The following is a 21,946-nucleotide window of genomic DNA, read 5'->3' as shown; positions in this document are numbered from 1 at the left end:
GGACAATAGAAACAAAAGTTGACGTAGCAAAATCTATAGTGGTGCATACATTGCAGCCGATCAAGCAAACTGTTGCCAATGCAAGTGTTTCGGGATCTGCAACACCTCCAGTAACAACATTTAGGGAAGGTGAGTCCATATATGTACAGAGTAAACAACAGAGGACTTGCACTGCACCTGAAGTTCGCTAGAAAGTAATTACTATGCCAGCTGCTTCAATCTCACTCTCAACAGTGCAACACTGTCTTCGTGAACAAGGTTTAAACGGGCGCACAGCAGGTAAAAAACTTTCCTTGCAGATACTAAATAACGTGAAAAGATTGCAATGGGCACAGCAACACGAAAACTGGAGCGTCCAGCGATGGTCAGAGCCGTTATTCACGAATGGGTCTAAGATTGAAGTATTTGGAAGCAATCGTCGAACGGAAATTTGTGGTAAGATCCTATGGTACCAAACTGCTGAGGTCATCGGTCCCTAAGCTTACACACTACGTAATCTAGCTGAATCTAACTTACGCTAAGAACGAGACACACACCCATGCCCGAGGCGGGACTTGAACCTCCGAAGGGGGGAGCCGCGCGAACCTTGGCAAGGCGCCGAGACCGCGCGGCTTCGTCGAATGTTTGTTAGTCGACGTCGTGAAGAGGCAGCGTGTGACGCCAACGGTGAAGGGGTCGGTCACAGTGCGGCGATGCTTTCGCGGGTGATAAAGTCAACGGTCCAACGAGAAATAACTGAACTTTAAAGAACGAAAGGTATCACAGCATACTGATCAACAACAAAGTTCTATCTGGCAAGAGACGTATTGAAACTTCCTGGCAGATCAAAACTGTGTGCCGGACCGAGACTCGAACTCGGGACCTTTGCCTTTCGCGGGCAAGTGCTCTACCAACTGAGCTATCCAAGCACGACTCACGCCCGGTACTAACAGCTTTACTTCTGCCAGTACCTCGTCTCCTTCCTTCCAAACTTTACAGAAGCTCTCCTGCGGTACAGGCAGAAGTAGAGCTGTGAGGACAGGGCGTGAGTCGTGCTTGGATAGCTCAGTTGGTAGAGCACTTGCCCCCGAAAGGCAAAGGTCCCGAGTTCGAGTCTCGGTCCGGCACACAGTTTTGATCTGCCAGGAAGTTTCATATCAGCGCACACTCCGCTGCAGAGTGAAAATCTCATTCAAGAGACGTATTGGTCTGGAGTCGTCTCAAAGTGAGCTTTATAGTACTTCCGTTGATAGGGTTGGGTACTGGAGGAGTGAATTCTATAACATTGTCAAAATTTACGAGATGACCTTGGGGTGTTTGAAAGAATACGTAACCCTCTGTATAGTGCAGTACTGAATCCAGGTGCGAGGACACCCGAGGAGCACCTTCTATAAGAGCTACAAGTGTTCAGTAAATTGTAACATGTAACGAACTGTAGCAGTATTGCATTTCTTGTTTAAGGCCGCCCCAGTGAGATGGAAACTTAACAGAAAAGCTTTCAATGCGAAACCTTTGGTACCAACTGGGAAAATATGTCATACCGAAGTCAGCGGCAGCGTTAAATCGCAATTCCATATTACCTCGCAAACTGTTCATTTTCGAACCCATGCTACTGGAAAGTACAGTATTTGCATTTATTATCATACATTTTCACCTATGTCAGTTTTCACTGTTATGATACAGCCTGTACGGGTAAAAAATCTGTTTTAAATTCAAGATTTGTTCCGTGCAGAACCATTTATGAGCAAAGTTAAACCTGCAATTTAGAGCACATACTGAGTATCATTGCCACGAATACTACTACAACGTCCGGCCATCCTGATTTCGGTTTTCCGTGATTTCCCTAAATCGCTCCAGGCAAATGCCGGGATGGTTCCTTTGAAAGGGCACGGCCGACTTCCTTCCCCATCCTTCCCTAATCCGATGAGACCGATGACCTCGCTGTCTGGTCTTCCTCCCCAAAACAACCAACCAACCGACTACTACAACGCCGCGCCAACACAAGGTTGGCAGCCCGTCGTCTGCAGAGACAGCGCACTCTAGCGGGCTGTGCAGCTCGACGGAACTGGAGTGTGCCTCGTTCACTTCTTAGCTAGATTTCAACCTAGGCAGACGCACTTTCATAATCGGCCCTCAGCCAGTTCTGTTTGCATTGATTCTCTGAGGAGGGCCCATCAGGCATAGTCCCTGAGAATATGTTGTGTTAGTTACAGCCGTAGCTGCGGTCCTACAAACTACCGAAGATAAGTAATTTTCATTGTACTATGAGTTTCTTGAATATTAATCCTTCTCTCTAACAGTGTGCCGTACCGCATATTATTGCAACCTGGACTCCTTCAACTTCTATCATCTCGGCCTCCTACTTATTTGCATTTAGTAACGAGCTGAAAACACCCACGCGTTTTGTGCCTCTAAACAGTGATACGCAATACATACCTATGCAAATAACACGTGGAAATCACAAAAAAACACACAATTGAACCACAAATGTGCAACAAAAGTGCTGACATAATGCAAAACGTACTCGTTCAAGACTGGAAGGAGTGTAAAACAGGCGCGCACAGTGACCGCGCGGTTAGCGGTGCCATGTCACGGATTGCGGTCTCCACCCCGCCGGAAGTTCCAGTCCTCCCTCGAGCATGGTGTGCGTATTGTTCTTAGCTTAGTTTAAGTAGTGTGTAAGTCTAGGGACCGGTGACCTCAGCAGTTTGGTCTCTTAGGAATTCACACACATTTGAACATTTTTGCAAAACAACTGTTCATTAAAGTAAACTATGAGAGCTCACAAAGAGTTTATTTTTGTGTCTTTGACAGATCTGAAGATGCTTATCACTGAACGAAATTAAGACTTGTGATTTTAGTGATTGTGAGCAAAAGGCTAATGAAAATTGTTCGAACAGTCTCAGTATCACTCTTAATTGATGTCATTAATGTTACAACTGATTAATGTTTGGGTGACAAAACCAACTGTGAGTTTTCTGTGGATAAAATTCCTTCGCTACACCACGGACGATATGCTTTAAGTTCCCTTGTAAACACTTCCTTATTCGCTAGTTCGGAATCTGAGCTACAGTTATTACGAGGAAAACACGGCAAGTGCGATAACCCGATTTCCCAGAAACTACCCTAATTGGAAGGGGTGTCAAAATAAGCGAAAACGTGTCTCAGCTTATCCGTAGATACTTGACCGTTTCTGAGAAAACGATGATCAAAGTTTTAGAGGTACTTTATGTGCCTTTTACCGAGTAGACTGTTCGACAGAAGCGGTGGCACAGTGGCCTCTCGTCGCGACTTTACACTTGTACGTCCCGTGTTCGAAACCCGATTATTATTCTTGTTTTTCATTTTTCTACCCATAACCGCAGAAGATTACTACACGAATGTTTTCCAATGTGTACTGAAATAACGTTGCCCTTATTCGTTTACTAATTGTATCTTTGGTGAATGAATTTAAAAAAATTAATAAAAATAATAAATGAATGGAAAAATTATTTGAAACTATTTTTGATGAAATCCCTCTGTATTTTGATTCATAATCAATTGCAAGCGCCAGTTTTCAGAAAATAGATCCGTTATGCATAGTTTGTCAGGAAATTATCGACAATGACAGAAATCTTCAGCACTGTTAACGACGTTTCTTCCCCGAGTGAGATTGATATGAAGAAATGGCGGGGTGCCAACTTGCCCTCGGGCGATGCTCGTGCTGTTCGTAACTTCTACTACGTTTAGAATGCTTCTATGATCGGTATTATCCAAGGGAATGCGCCAAGTCTTCCTGAAGAACTAATACAAGAATGAAATATAAGGATTAAGAATTAAAGGTAAGAATATGGAGGATTTAAAAAGATTGTAACCCTTGAAAATACCATACACACATATATTACACAATAAATATATGATAGTTATTGTGAATCCATGCTGCAGTTTTGCAGTTAATATAACGTCCTTGAATCCCCTAACTTGATAAGAAACATTCGAATAGTAACCTTCTACCGATATAGGTAGATAAATGAAAAAATAAAATAAATAAATACATTAATACGGTTTCGAACACAGGACTCAAAGTGAAAGGCCGTGACGGTAGTCGCGGTGACGCCAGTTCAAGTGAGCTGAGTGTGCTCTAAAAAGGATCTAAATTACGTCGAAAACTTTTGTTCGGGGTAAAGTGCCAGCACGTCTGGTGGGAACGTGAGAGCGGAAAGGTCTGTGAGACGACTTAGTCAATTGCCCGCTGACCGACCCCTCTCCAGGACGACAACGCCACGGCAGCGCCCTCTACATGGAGAGGACATAAGCGCCGTGCCGCCTGGCCGCGCAGAGTTCCACGAGTTATACAGAAGTGTCAAGACCAGCGACCCAGATAGCAGCACCCACTGTATTACTTCACTTGTGTTGGAATAGTTATACTGAAAGACATTGATTATATTGCATGTCGCCCTGTACTTGCGACACATCTATGTACGAGGGCGAGTCAAATGAAAACCTTAAATTTGTAATAACAAATCGAAATTTCGCGCCGTTATCCTGTAAGTTGGTAAGCGTGCTACAAACAGCGTGCAGAATGGCCTGTAGGTGGCAGCATAGTGCAGATGCACACATACCGTCGCAGTATCAGTATGAAGATGTCCACCCCTCTTGCGACTTGCACCAGGGAAAAACAGCGTTCTGTTATTCAGTGAATGTGTGAAACCTATTGAAGTTCAGTACGGTGATGCATGTTTGTCACAGCAGCAAGTCTACGAATGGAATAGGAAGTTCGCAAATGGTGTGACTTCAGTAGGAGATGCTCCTCGTCCAGGTCAGGCACTCCACAGAACATTGCAACAGTTGAAGCCATAGTGAAGGAAAACCGCCGAGTGACACTGAATACATTGCACCATGTTTACAGATTAGTCATGGGTCAGCACACCACATTGTGCATGATGTGCTCCAGTTTCATAAAGTGTCTGCAAGATGGGTGCCACGGCAGCTGACTCCTGAAATGAGAGAACGACGTGTTGATGCTTGTGAAGAACTTTTTCGGCGCTTTGAACGAGAAGGTGATGGCTTCTTTGCAAGAATCGTTACTGGGGACGAAACCTGGGTTCACTTCCACCAACCGGAAACGAAGAGAGCGAGCAATGAATGGCGTCATTCCTCATCACCAAAACCAAAGAAGTTTCGAACAGAGCCATCAGCAGGGAAGGTTATGCTGACTCTCTTTTGGTACGAAAAAGGCGTCGTTTTGGCGCATTACATGCCTAGAGAGACCACTGTCACCAGTGCATCACACACAGATCTCCTAAAAAATCATCTGCGCCCTGCAATCAAATCAAAGCGACGTGGATTTCAGTGAGCAGGTGTCCTTCTGCAACATGACAATGCAAGGCCCCACACTGCCCGTACAACAGTTGCAACAATCACAGACCTGCATTTTGAGTCTCTTCCTCATCCACCATACTCACCAGACCTTGCCCCAAGTGATTTCCATATGTTTGGACCATGCAAAGACGCAATGGGAGGAAAGAAGTTCCGTTCTGATGAAGAGGTACGCCACGCGGTGCATGAGTGGTTGCGCGGACTACCAAAAGAATTTTTTTCTAAAGGAATTTATGCACTTTGCTAGAGCTGGAGGACTTGCATTGAGAGTGGGGGAGATTATGTTGAAAAGTGGTACAGCTTTGTTCCACTTCTACACAATAAATAATAATTAAAAAATATTTAAGGTTTTCATTTGACTCACCCTCGTATTTCTCAAAGTTAAGTATTGTCATTTATTTTCGGTAATAAGCTCATTAATACGTCTTGCTTGAATCGTTGTCTACCGATCCGAGGAAGCAGGTTTCGTAGACACCTCATATTTGGTGAGCAGGCAGGATACAGCAAACCCGTAAATTGAAACTTCCTGGCAGATTAAAACTGTGTGCCCGACCGAGACTCGAACTCGGGACCTTTGCCTTTCGCGGGCAAGTGCTCTACCAACTGAGCTACCGAAGCACCACTCACGCCCCGTACTCACAGCTTTACTTCTGCCAGTATCTCGTCTCCTACCTTCCAAACTTTACAGAAGCTCTCCTGCGACCCATGCAGAACTAGCACTCCTGAAAGAAAGGATATTGCGGAGACATGGCTTAGCCACAGCCTGGGGGATGTTTCCAGAATGAGATTTTCACTCTGCAGCGGAGTGTGCACAGATATGAAACTTCCTGGCAGATTAAAACTGTGCGTCCGGCCGAGACTCGAACTCGGGACCTTTGCCTTTCGCGGGCAAGTGCTCTACCAACTGAGCTATCGAAGCACGACCCACGCCCCGTACTCACAGCTTTACTTCTGCCAGTATCTCGTCTCCTACCTTCCAAACTTTACAGAAGCTCTCCTGTGAACCATGCAGACGAGATACTGGCAGAAGTAAAGCTGCGAGTGCGGGGCGTGAGTCGTGCTTCGGTAGTTCAGTTGGTAGAGCATTTGCCCGCGAAAGGCAAAGGTCCCGAGTTCGGGTCTCGGTCGGGCACACAGTTTTAATCTGCCAGGAAGTTTCATATCTGCGCGCACTCCGCTGCAGAGTGAAAATCTCATTCTGGAACCCGTAAATTATTTGAACATTCAATTCGGCGGGAAAAGTTAAGGTCTCACAGGATACAGCAACTTTGACGGCCGTTTTCTCAGAAACGGTCTAGTATCTATAGGTAAGCCTATCTATAGGTAAGCCGACAAACGCGCCGGCCTGTGTCGCCGAGTGGTTCTAGGCGCTTCAGTCTGGAACCTCGCGACCGCTACGGTCGCAGGTTCGAATCCTGCCTCGGGCAGTTTCTCGGAAATCCGCTTATGACACTTTCGGCGTTCTCCTCGTCAGTCGTGAGGGACAGTGAGTAATTTACAAAGCAGTGCGATCCATGGATTTTAGAACATATAGTAGATAGCTGCCATAGGGCAGACCAAAACCATTCAGTTAAGGAGTGGAGGTAAACTGTTTTCCAACAGTGGGGGGTCGAGTCTGTCTATTGCAGAATCGATCCCAACTGGCGACTGTGACAGGTCGGCGCCGAGCACCCCCCGGTGATTACCCTAGGGCGACATCGTCCAGCAGACGGGCAGCAGCTGCACGTCAGCTTGATTGAGATGAACTCTTTTCAGCGAGGGCCAGGAAGGCTTGCGGTAAACATAACTCCTTCCACGAGCCCGCGGGAGAGAGAGTGCGAAACAGTGTTGAGTCAGTGTTGCCAGAGGCCCAAACGCGGCGCATTATGCGAGAGTGATTCTGAAAGCGGCGGCCGCGACCCCTGCGTTGTGTGCGCTGTGACTCACGCAGAATGCGTCGCGCACCCGCTCGGCTAGGTAGCAAACCACTCGTGGGCATAGAATGCCCTGCTTTAGGCGCCTAATCCTATCAAAATATTAGTTCTTGCGGCGGCCGGCAGGGGCCGGATACACGGCCCGATCCCCGTGCGCGGGGGAATAACACTCGCCACAATATGGCGGGTAGGGTCCACAAAGGCCCTCGTGCAACCCTTCGCGAGCTTCTCTCTGCAGCGCCACACAGGTTTCAAAGGATTCGTCCTTTCGGACGTCCGGTCTCTTCTTAGCAGGCACAGTACCTCTCAAGCACCTCATGCCAACTGCTTGTGGTTGCATCGATCGGAGGTGCTGAGGGCGGGAAACAGACAGCCATCATTCCATGCTTGAGGCTTCCCGATTTTAAAATTTTAAATGATCTATAAATTAACATAAACGCGCTGTATTACACTTGAAGAGCAGCTAAGTATAAACAGACAAAAAATTAAAAACACAAAAATTTTGACATCTGCATCTAGATCTATAGTGCGTAAGCCACCTTACGATGTGTGGCGTAGGTACCACTACCCGGTCCATCGCCCCTCCCTGTACCACTCGCGAATTACGCGTGACAATAACGTCTGTTAATTTCCATATGACCTCAAAATTTTCTCTTAGTCATCATTTCGAAAGATATACCGGGTGATGAAAAAATCAGTACACATTTGAAAACTGAATAAATCACGCAATAATGTAGATAGACAGGTACAAATTGACACACATGCTTGGAATGACATGGGGTTTTATTACAACCAAAAAAAAATACAAACGTTCAAAAAAATGTCCGACAGATGGCGCTTCATCTGATCAGAATAGCAATAATTAGCATAACAAAGTAAGACAAAGCAAAGATGATGTTCTTTACAGGAAATGTTCAATATGTCCACCATCATTCCTCAACAATAGCTGTAGTCGAGGAATAATGTTGTGAACAGCACTGTAAAGCATGTCCGAAGTTATGGTGAGGCATTAGCCAATAATCGCACGGACTGAGGTCTGGGGACCGGGGAGGCCAAGCATGACGAAAGTGGCGGCTGAGCACACGATCATCACCAAACGACGAGCGCAAGAGATCTTTCACGCATCTAGCAATACTTTGTTGTTGTTTTCTTTTGGTTCTAATAAAACCCCAAGTCATTCCAAGCATGTGTGTCAATTTCTACCTCTCTATCTACATTATCCCGTGGTTTATTAAGTTTTCAAATTTATACTGACTTTTTGATCACCCGGTATATTGTCCGACTCTTTCTGAAATGTGCTCTCTCAAAACTGCAACAGAAAATTCTGCGTGATTGCACTGCCCCTTGTAGAGTCTGTCACTGCAGTTTGCTGAGCATCTCCGCAACGCTCTCGCGCCAACTAAATGACCCCGTGACGAAATAAGCTTCTCTTACGTTAACTCAACCGTTAAGCGTTGATGAGCAATACTGAATAATAGATCGAACAAATTCGTTGTAAGTCGCTTCTTTAGTGAGTGAGTTACATTTTCTTGAGTTTCTCCCAATGAATTTCAGACTGGCCTTTGCTATAATTTTCTTAATGCAGTCATTCGAATTTAGATCGAATCGGTAGTTACGCCTAGATATTTCAAGGTAGACAGTGTCTGCAGTAATTTGTTGACAATAGCATGATCGAAAAATAGTGGATTTCCTCGTCTATTTATGGACAATTTGTTACACTTATTTACGCCCACTTTCAACTCCCTGTCTCCGCTCCAGTCGTCAGTTTACATTTCGTTAGTCTTCTGACGTTTCAACCGTTCTATAGACAACATCATCGGCGAACAGACTCATGGAGCTTCCGAAATTATTGACCAAAAAAGTAGTAGTCAACCTAATCCCTACCGCCAACTAGTGGGCGTTCTATCTTTCATGGTAGGCGGTAGGGGTTCTAAAACATTTTTTATGAGATTTCCATAAAAATCTGACTTAAAGTATTTGGGAAATGACTATTATATGTTGTAACTTGCTGTAACTCTAGTTTATAATTTTTATAAACTACCTTATAAATCACCATTTCTGTGAAGCTGGCGAGCTGTAAGAAAAATTTATGACTAAGAGAGATACAAAAGTGATCTGTAAGTAATAAAGGTTGACTGCCCCTGGACTTTATAATTAATATACATCGTATACAGCAACGACCCTATCACACTTCTTTGGAGTATTCTTACAATTACTTTTACATCTATCAATTTTGATCCGTTAAGAATAACGTGTTGAGTTCTGATTGCTAGTAATTCCTGCATCCAATGACAAATTTGATGATACTCTTTAAGTTCGTATTTTATTCACTAAACGGCACTGCGGAACAGTAAATTTAATATTTTTGCTTTAAACGATGTTTTGATCCTAACTTGGTGGTAATATGGAATTGATAGTTTCATGCTTCGTGTATGTGCAATGAAAAATGGCAGTATATGTTCTGAAACTTCCTGGCAGATTAAAACTGTGTGCCAGGAAGTTTCATATCAGCGCTGCAGAGTGAAAATCTCATTCTGAATATATGTTCTATCAATCCTGTTTCGCGTCACTTTATTATGATTCGTCTCCAATCTTCTGCAGTATACTACGTGAGTAATTGCTTAATACGGCTCAAAACTGGTATGTTTTCCATTTGGCAACACAGCGCTTTATATTATTTCGGTCTGTTTTTCAACATTGTTAACTACATAAAAATGCGTAAATAAATTTCGTGTGTTCTGCCATCAGGTGTGTAAAGTGGTGGGAAACAGACCAGTTTCATCTACATTAAACAAGTGTGTGCTTTGGCATCGAAGTTGCTCCACAATAAATCAAGGAGGAAAGCATTCACATGCTCAATCAGTTGCACAGAAATGAACTCTCAGCAAACCAGTGTCTCTTATACAATTTGCAGCGTGAACTCTTGTTCAATATTAAACTTAAACAGGGAACGTAATATGACATTATGCCTCTGCATCAATTATAAGCAGGAACTTATTGAACTCTGATTTTTTTCTTATCCTTGTCCCTGACCCTCGGAGTATTAATTACCAACACAATTCTTCAAACTATTTTATCCATATTCACTATTTTATCCACATTCTTTGACATATTTTAAAGCCTGGGTACTTAATCCATCCAGCGAAGAACATCTTCAGATCTGTAAAAAAACAAAGGACAATGGACTAGAGAAACAAACAACAGCAGTGGACACAAAATGTGAGGTAAAATACCATTTGCGTGAAACATCAAGTCACGGTTTGGAGCACATACCTGTGTAATCACATGCATAAATTACAAACCAGCAGACAAGTGCACCACAAATGTGCAACCACAATATAAGTATAATCCAAATGGAAACAGTTCAAAATTAAAAAGTTGCGTAAAACAACAGTATTCAAAATCCAGACAGAGAACTCCAGACGTAGATTTCGATCTTATATTTTGGACAGATCTAAAGATGTTCATCTCTGAATGTAATGAATTACCTGGAGTATTTTAAAAAAATTGTAATCAGAGTTTGGGAATAATTTCTTTAATATTCTCAGAATTTTTGTTAACTGTTGACACCAACGTCCCAATTAGTTAATACATTCTCACTGAAACAAATTCTCAAACATCAAAATAATTAGATTCTTGTGTGGCTGTTCAAAACAAAACTTTCGAAGTAGTGACGTTACGAAACTAACTGGGAGTTTTGTGTGGGTAACATTCCTCCACTACAGTACCGACGATATATTGTGATAGCTTCCAGAATATGGGATCAACGTAATACCATTGCACCATCTCATTCAGCAATAAGCGCGAAATAGTTACCACTTTTATTGCTACCATGCTTTTCTCCTGGCCTTATTTCTTTTCTCTAATGTCTATACCGTCTAGCGAGGGATACTCTGCTTGTTGATTTAGCGAATTTTTATTTTGTTATTTAACTTTGTCACCGGATGGCCTTCACGACGCAACAGTCATGAAGGTAACGTACGGGAGGGGACTCGTGCGTGCCATTTGTGTGTTAATGGTGAAGACGTTGTTCTGTGTGTGATCGTATTTTAAATGTTCCTGTATCTGATTCTCTGAAGCGAATTTTGTGGAACGGCTCTGGATCTGCCAAAACGAGCGTGAGAAACCGCCTAAAACCACACTCAAGCTGTCCAATGTACCAGCCGATAGTCGATAATTACCCGCGCCGATTCGATGGAGGTCTGGCTCATTTTCCTGTCTCACAGGTTAGGGCACAGCCAAAGTAGACAAAAATTACTTGCGATACTTAGAGCTATTACCTATGACGTCAACTCCTCCCCTCCCCACACACTTCCCCTTCCCATTCTCATTTTACTCCCCCAAGCGGCAGATTCAAAACAGCCCGATTTTCCACCGTGTCACACAGAGATTCGTAAGTGGAATACACTGGGTTCGAGCCTCGATATGGGTTTGCTTCAACTTTCGTTAACTCTTGCGTAGATTTTTTTTTTCAAGTTTCGTTGATTTTTGCATTTGATCGAAATTTCCTGTGATTAACGTACCTTAAAATGGTGGACCAGACAGTCGTAGGATGTTCTCGCTTCAAAATCGATGGTTGCATTTTCGGCTTTTTAGACGCTGAAACAGATGCGTCATTACTTCCACCAGACCGTCCATTTGGTTTCCAGTGGCAACAATTTTTCCCTTGATGTGTTTGTAAGACAAGTGTCTCAGTTTTTTACTTAGCGCCGGTGATAAGATTCATTCGACCCCTTTCAGGTTTTTTTTTTTTTTTTTTTTTCAAAATCGGATTATTGTTCGATTCTCCCCGAGAAAGCGAGTATTCTAGCCTACCACACATGTCTCTACCTTAAGAGTTTCCTGAATTTGTCATTCGTGCCAATGATTGTTTTCATCTCTGGGTGTTGGTTTGAAGTTCCCAGTGAGGTCATTTCAGTCTTTAAACATTTACACAAGTGTCCCGTCTTTTCAGCCTATAAGGATTGCGCTGTTTGAACCCTACAGATTCACGCATTTCACGTCTTCGTCGGAGAGGTGGTAGCTATGTTTTCGAATCTGCAAGTCAATTACGAGATGTGGGAGTTTTAACTCAAGCGGTATGGTAGCATATTCAGTTGTCAGCGGGATTTAGCAGTAGCAGCATTCTGCTGAAGATGGCGAACAGGTGATCTGCCGAAATATCGAGTCATGCTGACTTTAGGATCCGGCAGTAACCCCGAGGAGACTCTACCAAGGTGCCATGCCCATTTGACAAAGTTGTAGTGCAGTATTAGCAATATCATCCACCCGCTTCCTCTTTATTCATCATTATCAGTGACACGTCATCATGTGACGCATTTACAAATGTAAAAGGAAGGAAGGTTAGGGCTTAACGACATCGTTGGAGGTGGAGTACACGCTCAGAATGGGGACGGACAGGGAAGGAAATCGGCCATGATCATTTCGAGGGAACCACTGCGGCGTATGCATGAAAAACGATTTAGGGAAATCATGGAAAACTTAAATCTGGATGTCCAGACAAGGATTTGAACCACCGTCCTCCCGAATAAGAGTCCATTGTGCTGAACACTGACCCAGTAAGTTCCAAATCAGCGAAAATTCCTTTACGGAGTTAAAATTCATTCTGGAAACAATTTCCTAAGCTGTCGCTCAACCTTTTCTCCGCGAGAATTTATGTGAAGTTCAGAACGGCTGAAGTAAGACTGAGATGTGCCCGAATAGCTCAGTCGGTAAGAGCCTTGCCTGCGAAAGTCAAGGTTCCGTGTTCGAATCCCGGTCTGATACGCAATTTATATCTGCCAGGAAGCTCCATAACATGATAGTTTGAAAGTGTTTCCCGGGCGGGAAAATTTCATTCCTTTCAAAAGAAAACGACATTACTCCGGTCTTAATTATGAACACAGTTTTGACATGATTAGAGTTACTTTATACATATGTTCCATATATGAATCTCAGATTTCTTACGCGATTTTTGTAAGAGGTAGAGACTCTAAGGCGATTTTCTAAAGCCGCGCGGAGTGGAGCAACGGTGGATCTTAAACATTAGGTACCGACTAATTTAATTTCACGCCAGTAGAAATATTACAGCAGCGAGAAACATTTAAAGTAATAAATAACATAGAAACATCCACTCATGTAGGAAAAGTTAGAGACTAAATTAGAAAAAGCAGACTAATGATCTATTGGTGGACCCAAAGAGTACGTCTAGCAATCTGACAAGAACAATATTGTACAACGATTTGGAAAATTCAGAGTTAAAACCAGCTGTATTACGAAAGTGCTAAAGTACTAGAAGAAAATGGAATAAATAAGCAAGAAATTTAAAACAGGATAAAATATAGAAATGCTATTAAGAGTAGCAGAAGTTTCCGAAACAAAACACTTCCAAAAAGGCAGAGAAAATGATGGACAGCAGAGGAAAGAAAAAAGTGAACAAATGAAAGAGTGGAGAAAGCATAAAACTAATTGCCTTGACAAAAAGTGACAAAATACATCGTAATACAAAAAATTCGACGCACCACGAAGGAATTACCCAAACTGCATGGAAGTCGGCAGATGCGATAAACATGTACAAACGAATAAATGATTACAGTTTCAGAAACATTGGATTATTTATTCAAGAAAAAGAACTTCACAAACTGAGCAAGTCAGTAACGCGTTAGTCCACCTCTAGCTCTTATGCAAACAGTTACTCGGCTTGGCGTAGATTGGCAGAGTTCCCGTAGGCCCTCCTAAGAGATATTGTGCCGTATTTTGTCCAGTTGGAGCGTTAGATGGTCATAATCTCGAGCTAGTTGCAGGGCCCTACCCAAAATACTCCAAACGTTCTCAATTGGGGAGAGCTCCGGGGACCTTTCTGTCCAAGGTAGCGTCCGGCAGGCACGAAGAGAAGCGGGTCCGTATTATCTTACTGAAATGTAAGCCCGTAACAGCTTGCCATGAAGGGCAAGAAAGCGAGTGTAGAATATCGTCGACGGACTATTGTGGTGTAAGGGTGCCGTGGATGACAACTAAAGAGTTCCTGGTATGAAAAGAAATGGCACCGCAGACCATCATTCCTGATTGTCGAGCCATGTGGCGAGCGACATCAGGCTGGTAGCCCTCTGCTGTCCCATACGTCTCCAGACACGTCTTCGCTGGTTGTCGGGACTCAACTCGAAGCGGGACTCACCACTGAAGACAATTCTACTTCAGTCAATGAGATTCCAGCCCTCGGACATGTCCGTAGACGACCCGGACAGTGGTGTAATACCAGCCTATAACCGTCGCCCGCCATTCGGCCTGACAAGCAGGAGTGATGTCTGGAGAGTCATTTCTTTTCGTAGCAGGATCCGCCTTAATGAGATTTTCACTCTGCACCAGAGTGCGCGCTGATATGAAACTTCCTGGCAGATTAAAACTGTGTGCCGGACCGAGACTCGAGCTCGGGACCTTTGCCTTTCGCGGGCAAGTGCTCTACCATCTGAGCTACCCAAGCACGATTCACGCCCCGTCCTCACAGCTTTACTTCTGCCACGTTGTCATCCGCTTCACCTTTACAGCACAGCGGTACGTCGACGACATTCTACGCCCCATTTTATTGCCTTTCATGGCAAGCCATCCTGAGCTTACATTTGAGGAAGATAATGACCACCCGCACGCTGCTTACCTCTGTGTAGTATTCTCCTGACGTGGTACGCGGTCAGTTCTTCGTCTTTCCTCGGATGAAGAAATCATTGCGTGGAGGCATCCTAATGGCGAAGAGGTTGTTCCTCGAACAACCACAGCGCAGGTCTCTTGCGTGTCTTTCATCAAAACATAAAAATGTATTTGTGGCTAAATAAAACACCTGATCAAAATTGAAGCACCCAGAATACGTCGACAGATACAATGAAACTTCGTACACATACACACCATCAGCTGATACCTACGACAGGTAGAACGGCCGCTAGAGTGCATTAGTGTTGTTTGTGTTTAGTGTTTTTACCACGCCTGGTAGGATATATATGGGGCGACAGCGTGAGATGTCCAGTGTTCACTGTCGAGGACCCGGAGATGCTGCGTATTCGAGTAAGACAGCGTGAACAGCAGATGACACAGTTTGAAATGGGCCTCATTGTAGATCTCCTGTCGACCGCCTGATCGAATCGTGCAATATCCAGATTTTCGGGTCTCACGGATGTGAGAGTGGCCCAATGTTGGACTGCATAGGAACATGAGGGCAGGCCTACTCTTCATAAAGATTGAGGTGGACAGCTTCTGACCAACACAAAGGAGAATCGCTGTATTGTGCGCCAAGGACATCGTAAGCCCTTCACATTTGAGCCTACAATATTGTGTGTTATCTCCCACTACTGGTCGGAGGCTAACCGCAGCAGGTGGACTGGAGAATTACCGTCCCATGCTGCACAACTCAAACGGCTGCGTTTGAAGTGGTTCCATTCCCTGGAAGCATCTGATGAATGGCGTCGCATTGTATAGATCTTGCAATTAAATTTTCCCTGCGACATATAAGTCTCATCTTTATCTACGATAATGTTGGAAGCTGAAGAGATGAATTAAAATTTGTGCCGCGCCGGGACGAAGCAAGAAGACCCGGGTTAGAGTCTGGAGTCATGATGTGGAGAGCGATCGCGTATGAGTTTAGGTCACGGCTGGTAGTAATTGAGGGAACTCTAGCTGCACAACGGTTCGTCATGGACTTTCTGCGTCCCGGCGTGATTATCTCATGTGACGGTAGACTCAGAGTAGGACATTGTGGTTGGTAGACGCGCAGTCGCCAGGGCACGCATGGGGGGAGCGGTAGTGATGGAGTTTACAGTCAGGGGAAATATCTTTCTAAACTGAAGTCTACGCTCACATTTTTTTATAAATATTAAGTGGGGCTCCTCCACTCCCACACGTGCATAATGACCATTCAAAAAGATCTGTCACCTACATTTTGATTAGTATCTAAAGAGAATTTCGGCAAAAATGCAGCAATTTATTTTTGCCTAGCTTGTCAGCGATCTGTAACTTTCAAAGACGCATCATGAGTGACAAATTTTGAGTAAAGCCCACACATTCCTCTGGTTGCCACATCAAAATTCGCTTCTTTTGCCAAAACACAGCGGATTTTATACAGTCTCACTTCACTTACATCTTGTGCACACGCAATTGAGGGAGAATTCTGAAATAGTCGTCTATTATATTCATTAAATGATGAACTGCGGAAAAAGCAAGGTCAATAGCTTATGAAAAAGCACACCCTTAGTACAAAAAAAGTGTAATATCTTCACTTATGTTGTTCCAAAATCCATAGCACTTCTCATATCACCAGATATCAATGGCACTTAAAAATTACATTTTTTCATCGAAAAAGTATATAGTTAGTGGAATAACACAGTAGATAATGAAGTTTTGGATAATGACAAAATACTCTCCTCTTTGTGTGCTATCAATGCCAAAATCTCATTTCGATATCTGAAACCTGAAACGTCCCCTTAGAAAAATTTTACATGACTGTGCTTAAACTGACACACAATATTTTTGGCGCAACACAATCCGACTTTCAAAAATCCCTACAAAAGAATGGCCCTGACTAACATTAACCTATACGTTTCACAAATCACTTACAGCACAAAAATCTTCGTTACTCGAACTACCACAATACAGCGAGCGCCACTACTGCCACCTAAATAAAAGATTCAAACTGCGGAAGGCACTAACTACAGATAGGCATAGTTAGCAAATTAAAGATTTTAATAGAGAACAAACAATGTATTTACCTTAATAGTCATAATATATATAGCAGTTCATGACATCCATTCTTACAAATGTACTGTTTCTGATGCTCTCAAAAATCCGCCATCTCACTTCCCCACATCCACCACTGCTGGCGGCTCCCCTCCAACTGCGCAACGCTACGTGCTGTTAACATCCAGCTGCCCAACACTACAATGGCAGACAACAAAGCAAACTAGCCACAGACTGCACACAGCACAGCCAGTGATTTTCATACAGAGTGCTACGTGGCGTTACCAATAAGAAAACCTAAATAGCCTACTTACATAGCCCCCATGCTCCCCACAAAAAATTTTACAAATTGTTTTGGGCACTGGCCAATACATATTTGTTAAAATTTTTTTCACAATTACAATAACAAAGAAATCATATGCACATACTTATTGATACAAGGTTGGTCAAAAGCTAAAATTTTCTCACAGTCCATAAACACAGTCCTGATCATTCATCACAGTAAAATTGCAGTTTTTCTTCAAAGTCTGAGCAGTAAAAGAAAATGCACACAGAAGTAGTGGATTTCCATGCAGTCTTGAAGAAGTAGTGTTGTCCTTCCAACGGAAAGACAGTGCTGACTCTCGACATGCAGACAGGTAATGGGCCACAACAGAGCAAACCCACAGCAGAGTCATTCGACGTTTGGAAGAATATTGGTAGGTAGGTCATCACAGAGCAGACCCACTATAGTCTTGGTAGAGATTACGGTATTGGTGGGCCACCAGAGGTGCAGACCCACTGCAGTCCTTGTAGAAATAATGGTATTGGTGGGCCATCAAAGGTGCAGACCCACTGTAGTCCTTGTAGAGATGGCCAGCAGCCATCTGTTGTGACTGTGCGCATGCACAATCACCATTGAAGAGTCTTGCGGATAATATAGCAAGTCCATAACCACCACTTGTGCACTCACAAAGTTTTTGGAATTGTCCTTAGAACCAGCAATGCTGTTATCCAGTCCCTTGCTGAATTATTAACACACCTGCAAACACTAACAGTCCCTACTTCTCACATATTGTCCATATACTATGACCAACAGAAACGTGTGCAGTGAAATGTAACTTACAAGTTACTTTATTTGATGAACTGGGGTCAATTACAATTTTATAACATAAGAATACAATAACAAAGGTACAAAATACATCATTAAAGAACATAACAATGTAGATAACATTTGTAGTAACACAGGCTTTACAAAAGAATAGAAATAAACATATACATCAGTGTTACAGGAATTATGACATAAGTAAATATATAAAATAATGAGAATAGTTTTTGAAACATTAATTTCACACACGAGCATTGAAACAGAACAGAATAAATAATGTCTAAACATCTTTACAAAGAAAATAACATAGTATTTGAAAAATTCTACAACATAAATCTTATTTGCTAAACACATAAAGACAGGAAAAACACAAATAAACAAGAGTACATAAACACATAGCGGAATAATACAAAAGGAAAGACAGGGTTCGTTTTCAGTGTGACATTTGGTACTGCAGTCCAACCCAAAACTTCGTTCTGTAGATCTTTCCCCTTATTTCAACATTTGCTTCCACCAAAAAAAGCATGCTTTCTGTATTCTGTTCACATCCGCTTTCAAAATTCTTTTTTGGCCAAATCATTTTCTTATAGCTTCTCAATGCATTTCTTCCAATTCATCACAATTCGTTCTCACATATAGCCTACCCCATCTTAAGCTAACTTAAATCTACTGAGCTCAGATGCTAAACTAAGGGATGAGGCAATGCAGCAGCACAAAACAATTAACACAAACAGCAATGACAAAAAAATGGAAATTGGCAAAGCAAGCTACAGTAAATCTAAATTACCAAGCAAATGCAACATTACAACTAATATGAGCCAATGTGCAGCAACAAGAAAAATAAATCAGTAGTAAAACTAGCTTAACAGAGTAATACAAAGTGAAATTTAGTAGCGCTATGCCTGGCAAACAGCAGGAGCAAATGCAATAACTTATATCTAAACATGACAAAGCTCAAGTAGAAAAAATATTACAGTAAAAAATGGCCATGTTTAATACCTATGTCACATTTTAACACTAGAGTGATGCATCACCTTAACTTACACTACTAAATAAGTTACCCAGTCATTGACAAAAATTATGTATGCAATTCCTGTGAAGGGAAATGTCTTTTTGTGCTCCCTCGTTTTTTTGAAGTAGATTATAAAGTTATTATTTATTGGATCTGTAGGCATAAAATATTTATATTAGTACATCTATAAAATTTTATTTTAACCAATGCTGCAGTGCAGCTAGAAACTAGATATTAAACAAAATGAGCGATCTCTCAACTAGAAAGACAATAGATGTAAAATGTTCCTCATTTCATTAGCCATTTTAGTAAATATCATAAATTGAGAACTCTACAGTGTAGTCATGTTTTCAAGTTTGAGCGTGTCATATTTGCGATGCTTTCTACAAAGAAATGTCAATAGCGAGGATAATGGCCTCTTTCTTCTCCACCTAATGGCCTTTTCTCAAGGCGGCTGCCACACCTGGCCGCTCACAACGCATTACGTCACGGTCACTCACCTTTCTTACCGAAATATTTACGTCAGTTTCCGCTACAGTGACAGTCTCATATAAAAATTTCACAGGTCGAAAATTTGCGTTACAAATGTGTAATAACAAAATCCTCTAAATATAACAGTGTCCAAAAAATTTTCGGCGGCATTGTGATACATTCACGCATGTACACACATTTCTTAACTCTTTCAAGTATGGGGTTTTCAGCTTATTGATCATAAACATACCTCAACAGTATAATACACATTGTCATCGTAATAATAACATCATAAAAACTCAGTCAAATCTCAAAAACGTCGTAGCTTCCTCCAATAATTTCAAAACTTAAAGAAAATTCTCTGCTCATTTCAATAGTGTCATCTACCTCAAACGTACTTTAAAAATCATGATTCCATTCCAAATACATCATTCAAAGCTGTCATAGTATCACAATGGATCCGAAAAAATATGAACAGTTCACAAAGTACATACAAACTACAGTTTCATAAGTGTGAAGTTATCCAACTGTGTAATTGCGTAAACACGTGTCACTGACATAGTAAAAAAAAACATTTTTGTCTCTCTCAGTTAAATGATCAGATAGCTGTGTAATTTATGTGTTGGAGAAATATGGTACCGATGTGTAAAGTTGTATAAGCAAATACCATATTAGCTAGGGCTACTTGTGCTTGCCACAGACATGATACACAAAGTAAGCGTGTACCCCCCTGAGGATTAATGTAATTATACCCTCAGGTGTTACAGATTACAACAATGGAATGAAATGTATCACGGAAAACTTTCTTTGTAATTCAAAAATCTTGAAAAATAAATGGTTTAAGTACAAAATTAATCACTCAAATGCGTGTCCTGTAGCGCTAAATGTGCGTCTTGCTGTAAGATAATTCTGTGGAACTGTCGTAGTTATCGTCCTCTGTGAGCAAAGTTCTGCTGAAGTCAGTTACTTACCTCATCATAAACGAAAGTGAAATGCTTTGCGTATAAATACCGTAGTTATTACGTACCTTGCCGTGATCAAGAAAGTACTATAATGTAACGTATTGTTGTGCTACGAAAAAGGCTGTCTCATTGTAGCTACACCACAAAAGTTACTACTAAAACATGTTTTACTTTCCAGAATAATACAGAAAAACTGTGTAGATATAAAACAGATACACCGCAAAAGCAACAATGTAAATTGTGTCACATATTAGTAGTGTCGTGATATAATCGTGTAGCTGTCAAATAAACTAACCACTGTGTCATCTGGTATCTCTCAGAAAGTACTTTAAATCCAGAATGTATTTTCAAGTAAACCAAAATGTTGCATTAAAATCTCATTAGCAGTACCGGTACGTGTTCCAAGTATGTGAGCCTTATGGTCGTTACGTAATCGTGCCACTAACAAGCGGGAATGTACACACACAATAACACTGTGTCGTCTGTTCACTATAACAGTGCACTCGTAAATACTGTCTAAATATGTTCCCTAGGTTCTCGACTGGATAGTTAACTTCAAAACATTGTTGCATGTTAACAGTTTCTCAGTGTGACAAATTGTACTAGTAGCGTGAAGTGAAAAATTTTATGGCAAAGACTGAGCAAAAAAAAAAAAAAAAAAAAAAAAAACAGATTATCTCTCAATAAACGGTTTTACATGTGAAATGTGGTGCAGTCCTTTACCCTTTCTAGTGCACAGATTTTCAATTTCAAAGTAATTATCATGTTGTATACGTCGGTAAGGAATGCTAAAATTTTTCTCAAGATTAGCGTCTATGTTATTTTTCTCTGAGCCAGCCGACGCACGTGGTTGCCTGCGGTGCAGGTCATTGTTTGCCTCTTTGTTGGAGCGCGTCGTTATTGGGATTTGGAGGTCTAACTTCTACAAATTCTTCTTGTCGAGAGGGCCCCGCCCTGTTTGAATCCCGCCAGTTCTGATGCAATTCAGGTCTGTCATTGCGATCATATCGTCTGTCGTCATGTCGGTAATTTCTGTAATTTCTTTCTTGTCGGTTAAGTGGTGGAGAATTCCTCCCTGAGTTAACACTGCACAGTGGACCGTCGCGTCTGAAGTTATTCTGTCTCCCGTGATAATAATAGTTCTGGTTGCCATATTGTCTGTTTCTATGGTTGTCTCTGTTATACTCATTTCTATGGAAATGCGATCTTTCTCTGTAACTATTACTGTGCCAGTGGTTGTCATATGGGTGGTGTCTGTTTTGGTCACGATTTACGTTGTAAGAATAGCCTTGTCATGTCCAGTTATTATTTCTTTCATCGCAGAATTGTGACGGATGTGACCCGTAATTATTGTGTTCCTGTTTTCGCGTCCCGTGATTGTCAGTGTCAATTTCTAATTCTTGTAAGAGTCCCTGAAAAGCTTCAATGTCGTCTTTGCAACGTCCTGCCAAAATAATATGTCGTAAAT

General features: G+C 42.1%; 3 non-coding genes across 3 annotated transcripts; 1 reads left to right on the top strand and 2 right to left on the bottom strand.

Annotated features, from left to right (window-relative positions):
- Nucleotides 1–834: 834 nt before the first annotated feature.
- Trnas-cga lies at nucleotides 835–909 on the bottom strand. The gene has a single exon. It is a non-coding gene; the product is annotated as a tRNA-Ser (tRNA).
- Nucleotides 910–1,032: 123 nt separating this feature from the next.
- Trnas-cga lies at nucleotides 1,033–1,107 on the top strand. The gene has a single exon. It is a non-coding gene; the product is annotated as a tRNA-Ser (tRNA).
- Nucleotides 1,108–6,181: 5,074 nt separating this feature from the next.
- Nucleotides 6,182–6,256, bottom strand: Trnas-cga. Its single transcript has one exon. It is a non-coding gene; the product is annotated as a tRNA-Ser (tRNA).
- Between the last annotated feature and the right edge of the window lie 15,690 nt (nucleotides 6,257–21,946).

The sequence above is a fragment of the Schistocerca americana genome, chromosome 6 (assembly GCF_021461395.2).
Source record: "Schistocerca americana isolate TAMUIC-IGC-003095 chromosome 6, iqSchAmer2.1, whole genome shotgun sequence".
In the NCBI taxonomy this organism is placed as follows: Eukaryota; Metazoa; Arthropoda; class Insecta; order Orthoptera; family Acrididae; genus Schistocerca; species Schistocerca americana.
Note: the sequence above shows the minus strand (reverse complement) of the source record. Positions and strands in the feature narration are given on the sequence as shown.